This window comes from Desmodus rotundus, chromosome 3 (genome assembly GCF_022682495.2).
Source record: "Desmodus rotundus isolate HL8 chromosome 3, HLdesRot8A.1, whole genome shotgun sequence".
NCBI classification, from domain to species: domain Eukaryota; kingdom Metazoa; phylum Chordata; class Mammalia; order Chiroptera; family Phyllostomidae; genus Desmodus; species Desmodus rotundus.
Window position 1 is genome coordinate 134,403,069 of NC_071389.1, and position 10,931 is coordinate 134,413,999.

Sequence of the window (10,931 nt, forward strand, 5' to 3'; positions counted from 1 at the left end):
ACCTTTAAAAGAAGAAAATAAAACATTTATAAAAAAAGAAGATCCATTAATATTTCATATCATACTGGTTTGGTGGTAATGAACTCTTTTAGCTTTTTCTTTTCTGGGAAGATCTTTATCTGTCGATTCTAAATGGTAGTTTTGCTGGATAAAGTAATCTCAGTTGTAGGTCCTTGCTTTTCATCACTTTGAATATTTCTTGTCAATCCCTTCTAGTCTGCAAAGTTTCTTTTGAAAAATCAGCTCAGTCTTATGGGGGCTCCCTTGTAGGTGACTAACTGCTTTTCTCTTCCTGCTTTTAAGATTCTCTCATTGTCTATAACCTTTGGCATTTTAGTTATGATATGCCTTAGTGTGGCAGCTGGCCTTGATTCACAGCTTGGCCTTTCCTGGGCACCTCCAAGCCCAGCACAAGTGGCAGCCATCTGCAGATCTCTTTGTAGCTAATGCAGTATGACACTGGATAGAACACAGCCAGTGGCTGACCCTGGACATACCAACATCAATCAAGGCTCAGCTACAAGAGGAGTGTACACAGCCCACACAGTGAGTACCCAGCTGGGGTATTAGGGGCGCTGGGTCATTGGACTCTACAGGACATCTACTACATTAAGCCAGTCTCTCAAGATACCTATACATAGAAACAAACACAGGGAGGCTGCCAAAATGAGGGGACAAAAAACATGGCCCAAATGAAAGAAAAGAATGTAATTACAAGAAAAGAACTGAACAAAATGGAGAAAAGCAATCTATTGTTTCCAGAGTTCCGAACACTGGTTATGAGGATGCTCAAGGAACTTAGTGAGGACCTCAACAGCATAAAAAAGATCCAGTCAGAAATGAAAGGTACACTAATTGAAATAAAGAACAATTTACATGGAATCAACAGTAAAGTGGATGAAGCTGAGAATCAGATCAGTGGTTTGGAATATAAGGAAGCAAAATACAACCCATCAGAACACTAAGAAGAAAAAAATCCCCCAAATTAAGGATAATGTAAGCAGCCTCTTAGACAACTTCAAGCATTCTGACATTTGTATCATAGGGATTCCAGAAGGAGAAGAGAAAGAGCAAGAAATCAGAAACATATTTGATAAAAATAATGAAAGAACACTTCCCTAGTTTGGTGAAGGAAACTGACATACAAGTCCAGGAAGCACAGAGAGTCCCAAACAAGATGAACCCAAACAGGCCCACATCAAGACACATCATAATTATATTACTTTAGTGCCCTTGTTTATGTAGCCCTTTTGACTTTGGGTTTCTAAATCTGTCTCTTTCAGCTGTAAACCATTGTTGTTATAATGGAAAATAATAGAAAGGTATGGTAGCAGGGTGTGGGAAGGGGAAATGTTCTATAATATTTTAATTAAATCTCTGTATTTTTGTGAGCTTATGCCTCTGGGTTGTGACCTTTTTACATGTTTCTCTGATCGTATAACTTTTTATCTTCTTTAGATGAGATAGGGAACTTAATAAAGGCAGGAGTATGAGTAAATCACTTCTCCCAGGTGGAATAGATGTCTGGTAATTTTTTTTTTCCTTTGGAGAATTGGCAGTATTCACAGAAATAATTCTGGGAGCATTTGACAATAATTACCCTACTCCCTTCCCTGTCAGATCCAAAAGGGAATCCTTTTATGATATTCACATTGAGAACATAGTGGGCTTGCAAAGCATGCAGCTCTTCCTAAGACTATGGCCCCAAGATTTTCTTTTTGTCTTGCTAGTCCACACGCATCTCCCAGCAACTCAGCAAAATCACCATGTAATTATTTCCACACGTTTGTGATTCCTGTGGCTCCTACTCCAAGCAAGAAATCCTCGACTGTGACTCTTTTGATTTGACTGTTTCTCCAAATTCAGGGTGGCGATTTGACTTGTAATCTGAGTGATCAGATGGGTTCAATTTTTAAAAAATTGATTTTCTCTTTGTTCTGCTTTTTCTTGTTAAGAGTGGGAACAACTTCAAATCTCTTCTTTATAGGTTGCAGCTGAAACCAGAATTGCCAGCCATTGGATTTTGAACTTCTAGGATGTTAAGTTGACTCCTTGTAAGGATTTGAAGTTTATAAAGATATTCTCCATTTTTTTCTCTTCTTATCAACATTATAATTATATTTATTTTACAGTTGTCTGACAACTGTGATATCTAAATAGTCTATTTTTCTCTTGTTTCTGGTCACTGTTTTTGTTAAAGCATACCTTGTAATTTTTTATTTAAAGTTAAATATTGTATATGACAAATTCAGAGGAGCTCTGAATAGTGGTGTCTTCCACAAAGAGGCTTAACCATTTTTCTGGAGGGCAAATTGAGGATAGGTTGATTCACTTGATCTCTTGGAGGACTCTTTTCTATTTTTTTTTAATTTTTAAAACTTTTATTGTTGACACTATTACAGATGTCCCCATTCCTCACCCCTTCTTTCCTGCTTCCACCCAGCTCCCACCTCTTTCCCTCTGGTCATCACCACACTGTAGTCTGTGTCTATGAGTTATGCGTACATGTTCTTTGGTTAATCCCTTCACCTTCTTTCAACCAAGACTCCCCTTAGAGGATTCTCTTTAGTCTTTTTTTTTTCTTTCTTTCAGCCAGAACATGTTTATCTTTGGCTTTACTTCTATATGATAGTTCTCACTCTTAGGCTGTCCTGCTTTGAGGTCTTAACTACAAGCTAGGGTTGCTTACTAGTGTTATTCATCTTGGCAGGTTTTGAACTCCAATCCCTGACTTCCAGTTTTGTACTGGTGATGAAATCTCTAAACAGCTCTTTAGCTTCTCAACTACTGATTTTTGTACAAAATACTGTAGTAGCTCTCTTAGCATACTTAGAAGATGAAAAATAACCTCAGGGGAAGTTGCACACAGATAACTTGGATTCATTTTTTGTAGTTCTCTCTGCTCTAAGATTTTGTCCTACAAGTCCAATCACTTTGAAATTTGCCAACTCCAATCTCCGAATTATCAAAAATGTCAATTACATCAACTAGAGTCTGAAATGTTCCCAGCTTTTTCATTGTCCTGAACTATATCAATGTATAGGGTACAGCAGAAAAATGAGTGTGGTTGGTAGGGTAGTATATATGGGTGTACTAATTTATAGTTTTAATTTGAACATGTCGCCTAAAATGTCATATGGTATGATTAGTGTGATATTGTTGTGTTACAGAATTACATGCTTATGATTTTTTAATAAAATATTTTGCAATAAAAAGGGGCATTATTTGTGTTAGACCCTGTATATTTATATTTAAAAATATATTCAACCAAATTGAATAATGTTTTAGGGTCTTAGAGGAACATTATATGCAAAATATTGAAAGTACAAATCAGTCTACACAACAGTAATCAAGAGAATTGCAAATAATGGACCTATTAACATTTTAAAATAGATTCAATTGCCTCGTGGTTTACATTAATTAGTATCTGCTTAAATTGTGTGCTATTTGGAGAGTCCATTTTTTAAAAATGTAGTGCTCGTAAACTAAGAAATAGTTACCATGAAAAGGTCATATGTATAATAGCTGTGAAATATGGGTTTAATATAAATAATTAAAAAACTTTTTACCATTTTTCATGTGAAATGATATAGTTAACTGTAGTGACGTGGCATGCTATATGAAGGTAGCTAAGTGAGAATAAATGCAAGTGCCACACTCCTAATAATTGTGTGGTTCCTCACATATTAAACACATTTTCTTTTTTTTAATTCCCTCAAGAAAAAAACAAAACAGAATTGAAGAATCCATTTGTTCTGTATTTGGTTAAGAGGACATATTAAGCTTCATTTAGAAGACAATTTAGAATGTATATATCTCAGTAATAAGATCAATTATTTGAAAAAAGAATACACTTATTATGATTATCTAGATTATTGTAAATATATACATGAAGTAATCAAGAAGAAGGAGAAAGCGAGAGGGAAAGAGAGAGAATTTAGAGAGTGTGACTTGGCCACATTAACATGGCTAAAAATAATTGTGTTTTACTTAAAATAAATTCTTAGATTATGTCTCCACCATGGCAAAGATAAATTAAATTTCTCAGAATTCAATGCTTGGTGTCCAATTAACCTTTGTTCTAATTTCAAGATGTTACCTATAAAAGGTATAGTGTTGTTTATGTACCTTGTATCATCATGAAAGTTAATTCAAATAACTTATTTAAAGCAATAAATTCTGATAATCACACACAAAAGGTATTTACACAAACCACAGGCAATGTGTCCAAATATTTATTTTAAATAAATGTTAGTATAAATTTCTCATTTACAGGTCTATATTGATCAGCAATTCTAAAAACTAACTACTGTAATTTATCATAGCACATTGTTTTCATAGGTACATACACACACATACACGCAAATTTGACCTATCACTTTTTGAAACAAAGATAAGCATTTGGCATAATTAGAGTTTGTTTAGAGCAGTATTTTAGATTTGGGCAATTTTAATAGGCATAGTTTTTCTTTTCTTCCTGAACAGTTAATTGGAGATAATTGAAGAAAACAAAGATATGTCCTTGGTGAGTATTAATTGGATCACTACCTGACAGGAAGGAAGGGATAACTAGGGCCACATAAAATCTGTAAAAGAACAATAATAAAAAGTTAAAGGATATTCTTTCGAAGTTCAAGGTGGAAACTAAAATGATTACATATTAATATTCTCTGCTTATACCCTACAGGGTATATTCCTTATTCACTTTGGTAATAACAAACTTAAAAAGAAGCCTAAGGAAGAGCTTATCAGACATACTACCTCTCTTTTTTCTTTTATAATAATTATTAATTTCCCTGTCTATTTTAATTAGAGATTTGAAATACTATTAACTGAGAAGTAGATCATTGACTTCAGAATAGTAGAATTAGGGATTTTACACAGGCCTAAACACACGAATACGCACAGAAAAAGATGATCAACACTTTTACTCACCAACAAGAATCAACCATCTTAATATTGTCATGTTTGGTTCTTATGATCTTTTGTTTTGTTAAAAATGTAAAACATTCTACATGTTTAACTATTTGAATAATATCCCATTAAATGCAATCTTGCATAATATTTAGCTTTCTACCTCATGAAAGGAAACCAATATCATGAATTTAGTGTGTTTGTTTTAAATCTATTTTTGTCAATCTCTTATATATGATAGGTCATATTTGCATTTTTAATTTGTATAAATATTATCCAAGTATATTATTTAAATTGTTATTTTACTAAACAATATACTTTGGGGGGTGTTCCTGTTTATATAGTGTCTACTCCTACTTTCCAACTATATATATTATATACATATATATATATATAATACTGTGTCCTACAAATCCTGCTACAACAGAAAAAGTCAGAATTTATTTCATGTAAAAATTTAACAAGCTCTAATTAGTGAATTTATTTAGGTTATGTGATTATTTATGCTTTAAAAAATTTCCGCATTCTGAGTGTTCCATTTACAACATATTTACTTTTGTTTATTTTTTTCTGTTTTTATTTTGTTATTAAATTGATAAAGTATTCTTTAGTTCATTTAATTATCTTCTTATGAATTGAGTTTATTTATTTTATGCTTTTCTATTAAGGGCCTATGATTAAATATTTAAAGTGTATCTTATACATGTATGAATCTGTTTATTTAAAGATAATTACATTAAAAAGTGTAACTTCTGTACACTTCAAAGTCTACTTTTGCTTAAACTTTATGAAAATTGTCTTCTACATTTTCATGGTATTTTTATTCATCTCTTTTAGCTTTGTTAGTTTCTAAATAAAATTTAAAAAGTTATTATATATAATTCACTTGCTATAATGATTTACCTATTTCTTTGCTCATTGTTACTTGAATCCTGATTGTTTGCCCTGGGTACTTTTGTTTTCCTTGCCAAGAAGTTTATCTTTCTTGCATTGTTATAGTTTAGTTTGATGTAGAACACTTGATTGACAATATTTTTGATGTGTGCTTTTAAGATATTGTTCTTTTTTTCTTCACATTTTCTTATAATGAGAAACTTGCTTAATTTTGATTGGTATAAAAAAGAAACACTTAGATTTTTAATCCAATAGCATTTAACTCTTCTTCTTTAACTTTGAGATTTCACAGTTTCATAAAAATATACATAAGATTTAATTTCGAATCTAAGGATTTAGATATTTCTTTATTATCTTTATTGATTTTTTTTTAGAGGGAAAGGGGAAGGCACGGAGTGGGGGAGGGAAAGAGAGATTGACACTGAAAGATCAATTTGTTGTTCCACTTATTTATGCATTCACTGGTTGATTCTTATATGTTCTCTGACTGGGGATCAAACCTGTAATCTTGGTGTATCAAGACAATGTTCTAACCAACTGAGCTACCCAGTCAGGTCTAGGTATTTCTTTAATTCTGAGAAATTCTCAGCAACCATCACATTAAATGTTGCCTCTTTCACATTCTTCCATTCCATTACTCTGGTATGTCTTTATTCACGATTTTGCTCATCAAAATGAGTCTGAATTGGATTTTCTAAACCTATCATACTATCTACCTTCTGATAATTTGTCATTCCCAAGATATAATGTTTCTATCAAGGTATATTATATTATTTGGATATTTTGCTTTTTTTTTCAATCATTTAGTCATCTTCAAATCTGCCTCTTTTGTTCAAAGTCTTGATCTATTTTCTAGATTCCATCTCTTATTTTATCTCTGAACATTTGGGACACACTGCACACTCTATTTAAGTTTCCTTCAAAGTGGTCCATTACCTCTAGTTCTTTGGCTCACAATTCTCTCAGTGCAGATCTGTCAGTGGTCTTTTTCTACTGGACTTCATGTGAATTTTGTAACCTTTCCTTAGACAATCCTCAATGTGATAAGTCTGCACTCCTACAAGTGTCAGGAATTATACAAACTACTGTGAGATAGTTTTTGTATTGCTGCTATGTTCTAAAAGACTTTGTGAGTTTGGGACACGTCTTATTATCATTGTATATGCTCAGGTCTCTTCCCTTGCATAACCAGTGTGAATATAGTCTCAAAACTGTACCATGTGCAACCTCAGGTATTTGTGTCTGCTCAGAATCTGGTGCAGATAGCTTGAGTCTTACAGCAGCCCTGGGCAAGCAGGTAGAGCATATTTTGTTGACATAGTAAATATCAGTGATTCTTGGATCTATACATGGAGTCTAAGGACTTTGTCTTTGATTTTTGAATATTTGTAGAGAGCTCAAATCGTAGGTGTAATTCCTTTATACCAAGTTCAAATTCTTTCACCATAAATCTTTTGATTTACATGCCTTTAAGCTCCTTTAAGTAAAAAGAACTATGGATTGTTATTTCATTCAGTAATTAATTACATATGTCTGAACTGAGAGAAAAAGCCATCCATCAGCTCAATCTCAAGACACTGTTATTTTGCAATGCAACACTGTACTTAGCACTGAGAATCTTTGATGTACTAAATTTTTATAGACGTAAAGTTATTGTCAAATAGTACAATTTATTTTATAAATACTTTAAATTCAATGTTGTCATTTGGAAGTGGCACAGATATCAAAGAAAGCAATCCTTATAGCAAAGCATTGAAAAACTCAAAATAATAAAATATCTCAGTAATCTGATATAGATATAGTTATTTGTTCTGATAAAATTATTACTCACAATTTTTATTTTCCTGGATAAAATAATATAGAACAACTTTATCAATTTTTCTCCCTGAATATGATTTTTAAAATAAATAAATTAGGTAATAACAAACATATTAAAATAGCAAAATGTTATCAAGATAGAGAGGTAGGTCCAGAAATCAAAAATGCTTTATTAGGCATAAAAGCTTCTAATTTTTTTAACCTAAAATGTACAACAAATTGTCAATAATAAAAGTGAAGAAAGAGTGAGCTGAGACAGCAAAACTTCTGGAGAATTCAGAAATAGATCAACAATGAGTTTACTTTTAGGTTCATCAGTTGCAAATCACACACACACATACACACAATTTACCGTTCCCATAGAGATGAAAGGAAAATTTTGAAAAACACAGGAAACAAGAAACTCTAAATGACTCAGTAGATTTGTATAAGAATGAAATAGAAAATTTTGAAAATTGTGTATGTGTGCATTAATCAATAATAATGGAAAAAGAACATACTAGTAAATAGTTCTCAAAGGCAGATTTTATATCTAAACACATGTTAGACATACCTGGAGGAAAATCCAGCCAGCTGGAAAATAGATCTGAAGAAGTACTCATTATACAGTAAGGATGGATAAGAAGTCTCAAATTAGAGAAAAGAGGCTAAGAAAATAGCAAGTATAGTGAGCCACTCTCAAATTTGTACCATTAGAATTTCAGAAAAAGAAGATAGAAGGAATACTTCAAAAGCAATATTTGAAAATAAAATGGTTGAGCATTTTCCCGAGTTAATGAAGTCAACACTCCACAGATTCACAAATTGCAGTAAATCCTTAACATGACAAATAATATACTTGGAAAACAGTTTAGTAGTATTTCCTTGAATTGAACAGGAGCATATGCTAAGGCCTAGTAATTGTATTTCTGGTTTATACCATAAACACACATCTATTTGTGCGGGAATGCTCATAGCATATTCATTTATGTTTGTCCTAAACTGGAAACAACCCAAGTTTCTATCACAGTATAAGGTAAGTACTATTGTCTAGTTTTCAATGAATGTAAAGTATAAAATATAAAGTAATGAAAAAGAACAAACTACTTCTACCTGAAATAGCATGGAGATTACACACACACACACACAGTCGCTCATGTCATGATTTACAAAAATGGACAGCTGTATGGATATGTATACTGCATGATTCCATGTATACATATTTTGAAAACAGACAAAGCAAAAAAAGGTATATCTGGCTGTGTTTAAACTAGGAGTGAGGATGAGAGAACTTTCTAGTGTATTATTAACATTCTATGTTTTAATCTGGGTGGTGAATAAATAGATAAGCTTGTTTTCATCAATTTATAAAGCTATACAGTGAAGATTTATTACAAGTATGCTTATTTTATAAAACAAAAATTTGTTAAAAATGTTAAAGGTGTCAAAAAGACAAACAAGATATGACATTTTCACCAAGAATGTGGGTAGGGAAAGTTTTCTTACAACAAATATAGCATGATATGAAAAGAAACTGATAAATTTATCTACACCCAAATCAGGAAGTTCTTTTCATCCAAAATAATTGATGAATAATTCATATAGGTACTATACAGAATTTCTACTTATCAGTATGTAAAAAGCCATTTAAAAACTGGCAAAAGTATTGAACAACAACTTCAAAACATAAGAAATTCAAATGATGACAGTATCATAAAAATTGTTGGGCAGCATCTTTAACAACCGATAGTAAATCTGGCAATTCCATGTGCTAAAAATTTTGTGGAACAGTGAGAACTTTCATAGTTCACTGGTTGGTTGTGCATTCTAGTAACTTTTGCCAAATTATTTGGAATTACCTGCTAAAGTCGAAGATATGCACATCTCATGTACAAATAATTCCACTCTAGAGTGAACTACAAGTAGAGGCGCACCAGGACCTACATGTAGGTCTGCTTGTATTGTTCACAATTGTCCGAAACCAGAAGTAACTGAAGGGGCATCTACACTGGAATCGATAAATTACTTGCACCATATTTATAAAATATAACAACTATAAAGGACACATAGACAAAAATAAGGAGGGGTTGAAACAAGGGAGGGAGGTGGGGATGGCTGGAGTGGGGATAAGGGGTGGGGGGGGAAGGAAGAAAACTGTACTTGAACAACAATAATAAAATTCAAAAGATTTAATGAAAAAATGAAAATAAAATATAAATTTATCTAGCAAAATATCTAAACAAACTAAGCTAAATCCTATACCACTGGTGAATCCTAAAAAAATATCGAGCAAAAAAAGCATACTAAAATGTTCATGTATGTATTGATATAAAGTACATAAATAGAAAAACTGTTGTATTGTGGTGCACACATAAGAGGTAAACTATAAAGAAAATTATGGATGTGATTACCATAAATGTCAAGATACTATTAACCTCAAGGGAAATGGGAAGAAATCTAATCAAGAATGGGCTGATGTTGAATATTCTCTCACTTAACCTGGATACTGGTTGCATTCATGATCACTTCATGATTACTCATTACATTGTACATTTATGTTATGTTGGCATATTTGACATATATTTTATATTATAATGAATATTTTAAATGATCACCAGCTCATATACCTAATCACTTGAATGCATGTAACATACAATGTATATTAGCATTGCCTAGTTGATAAACTAAGTCCAGCGGGCAAGAAGCTTGATTCTGTTCTAGTATAATGACTGCCTCAAACTGAGTGTAGTAGTGAATCCGAGCGTGTTTTTAACCAGAACTATTCTGGTGCTAAAATCAGTTTGACATAAACAATAACTGTTTCAATTTGTTTGTTAAGATTTCAAAGGCATAAATAGACAAAAAAAGTTTTCCATGTAATTAAGTTAAGATTGTAGGTTCTTGTGCAAAATATGGTATAGAAATGAAATATATACTTCACATTTGAAAAAAGATCTAGAAACATAAAGTAGAAGTAATTCAGAGGAGAGATATTTCACTTCCAAATTTCCCCTAAATTTATTTATTTTAAAGTGTGTTTCTTTTTTGGGGGGGGGGTATGTACAGGTATCAAGATTTTTTTTTAAATTTTTATTGTTATTCAAGTACAGTTGTATGCCTTTTCTCCCCATCCCTCCACCCCACCCCAACTGAACCCACCTCCCTCCCCCTAAAGTGTGTTTCTAATTATTTTTTATTTACCCAATTGCTAAAACCAGGGTTATATTAAAAGGGAGAACATTGTACTAATCAGATATCTGAGAAAAAGATTCAGAATTGTTTTTATTTATTTTAAATTTTTCAGTTACTTGAGATGGGGAGGATTA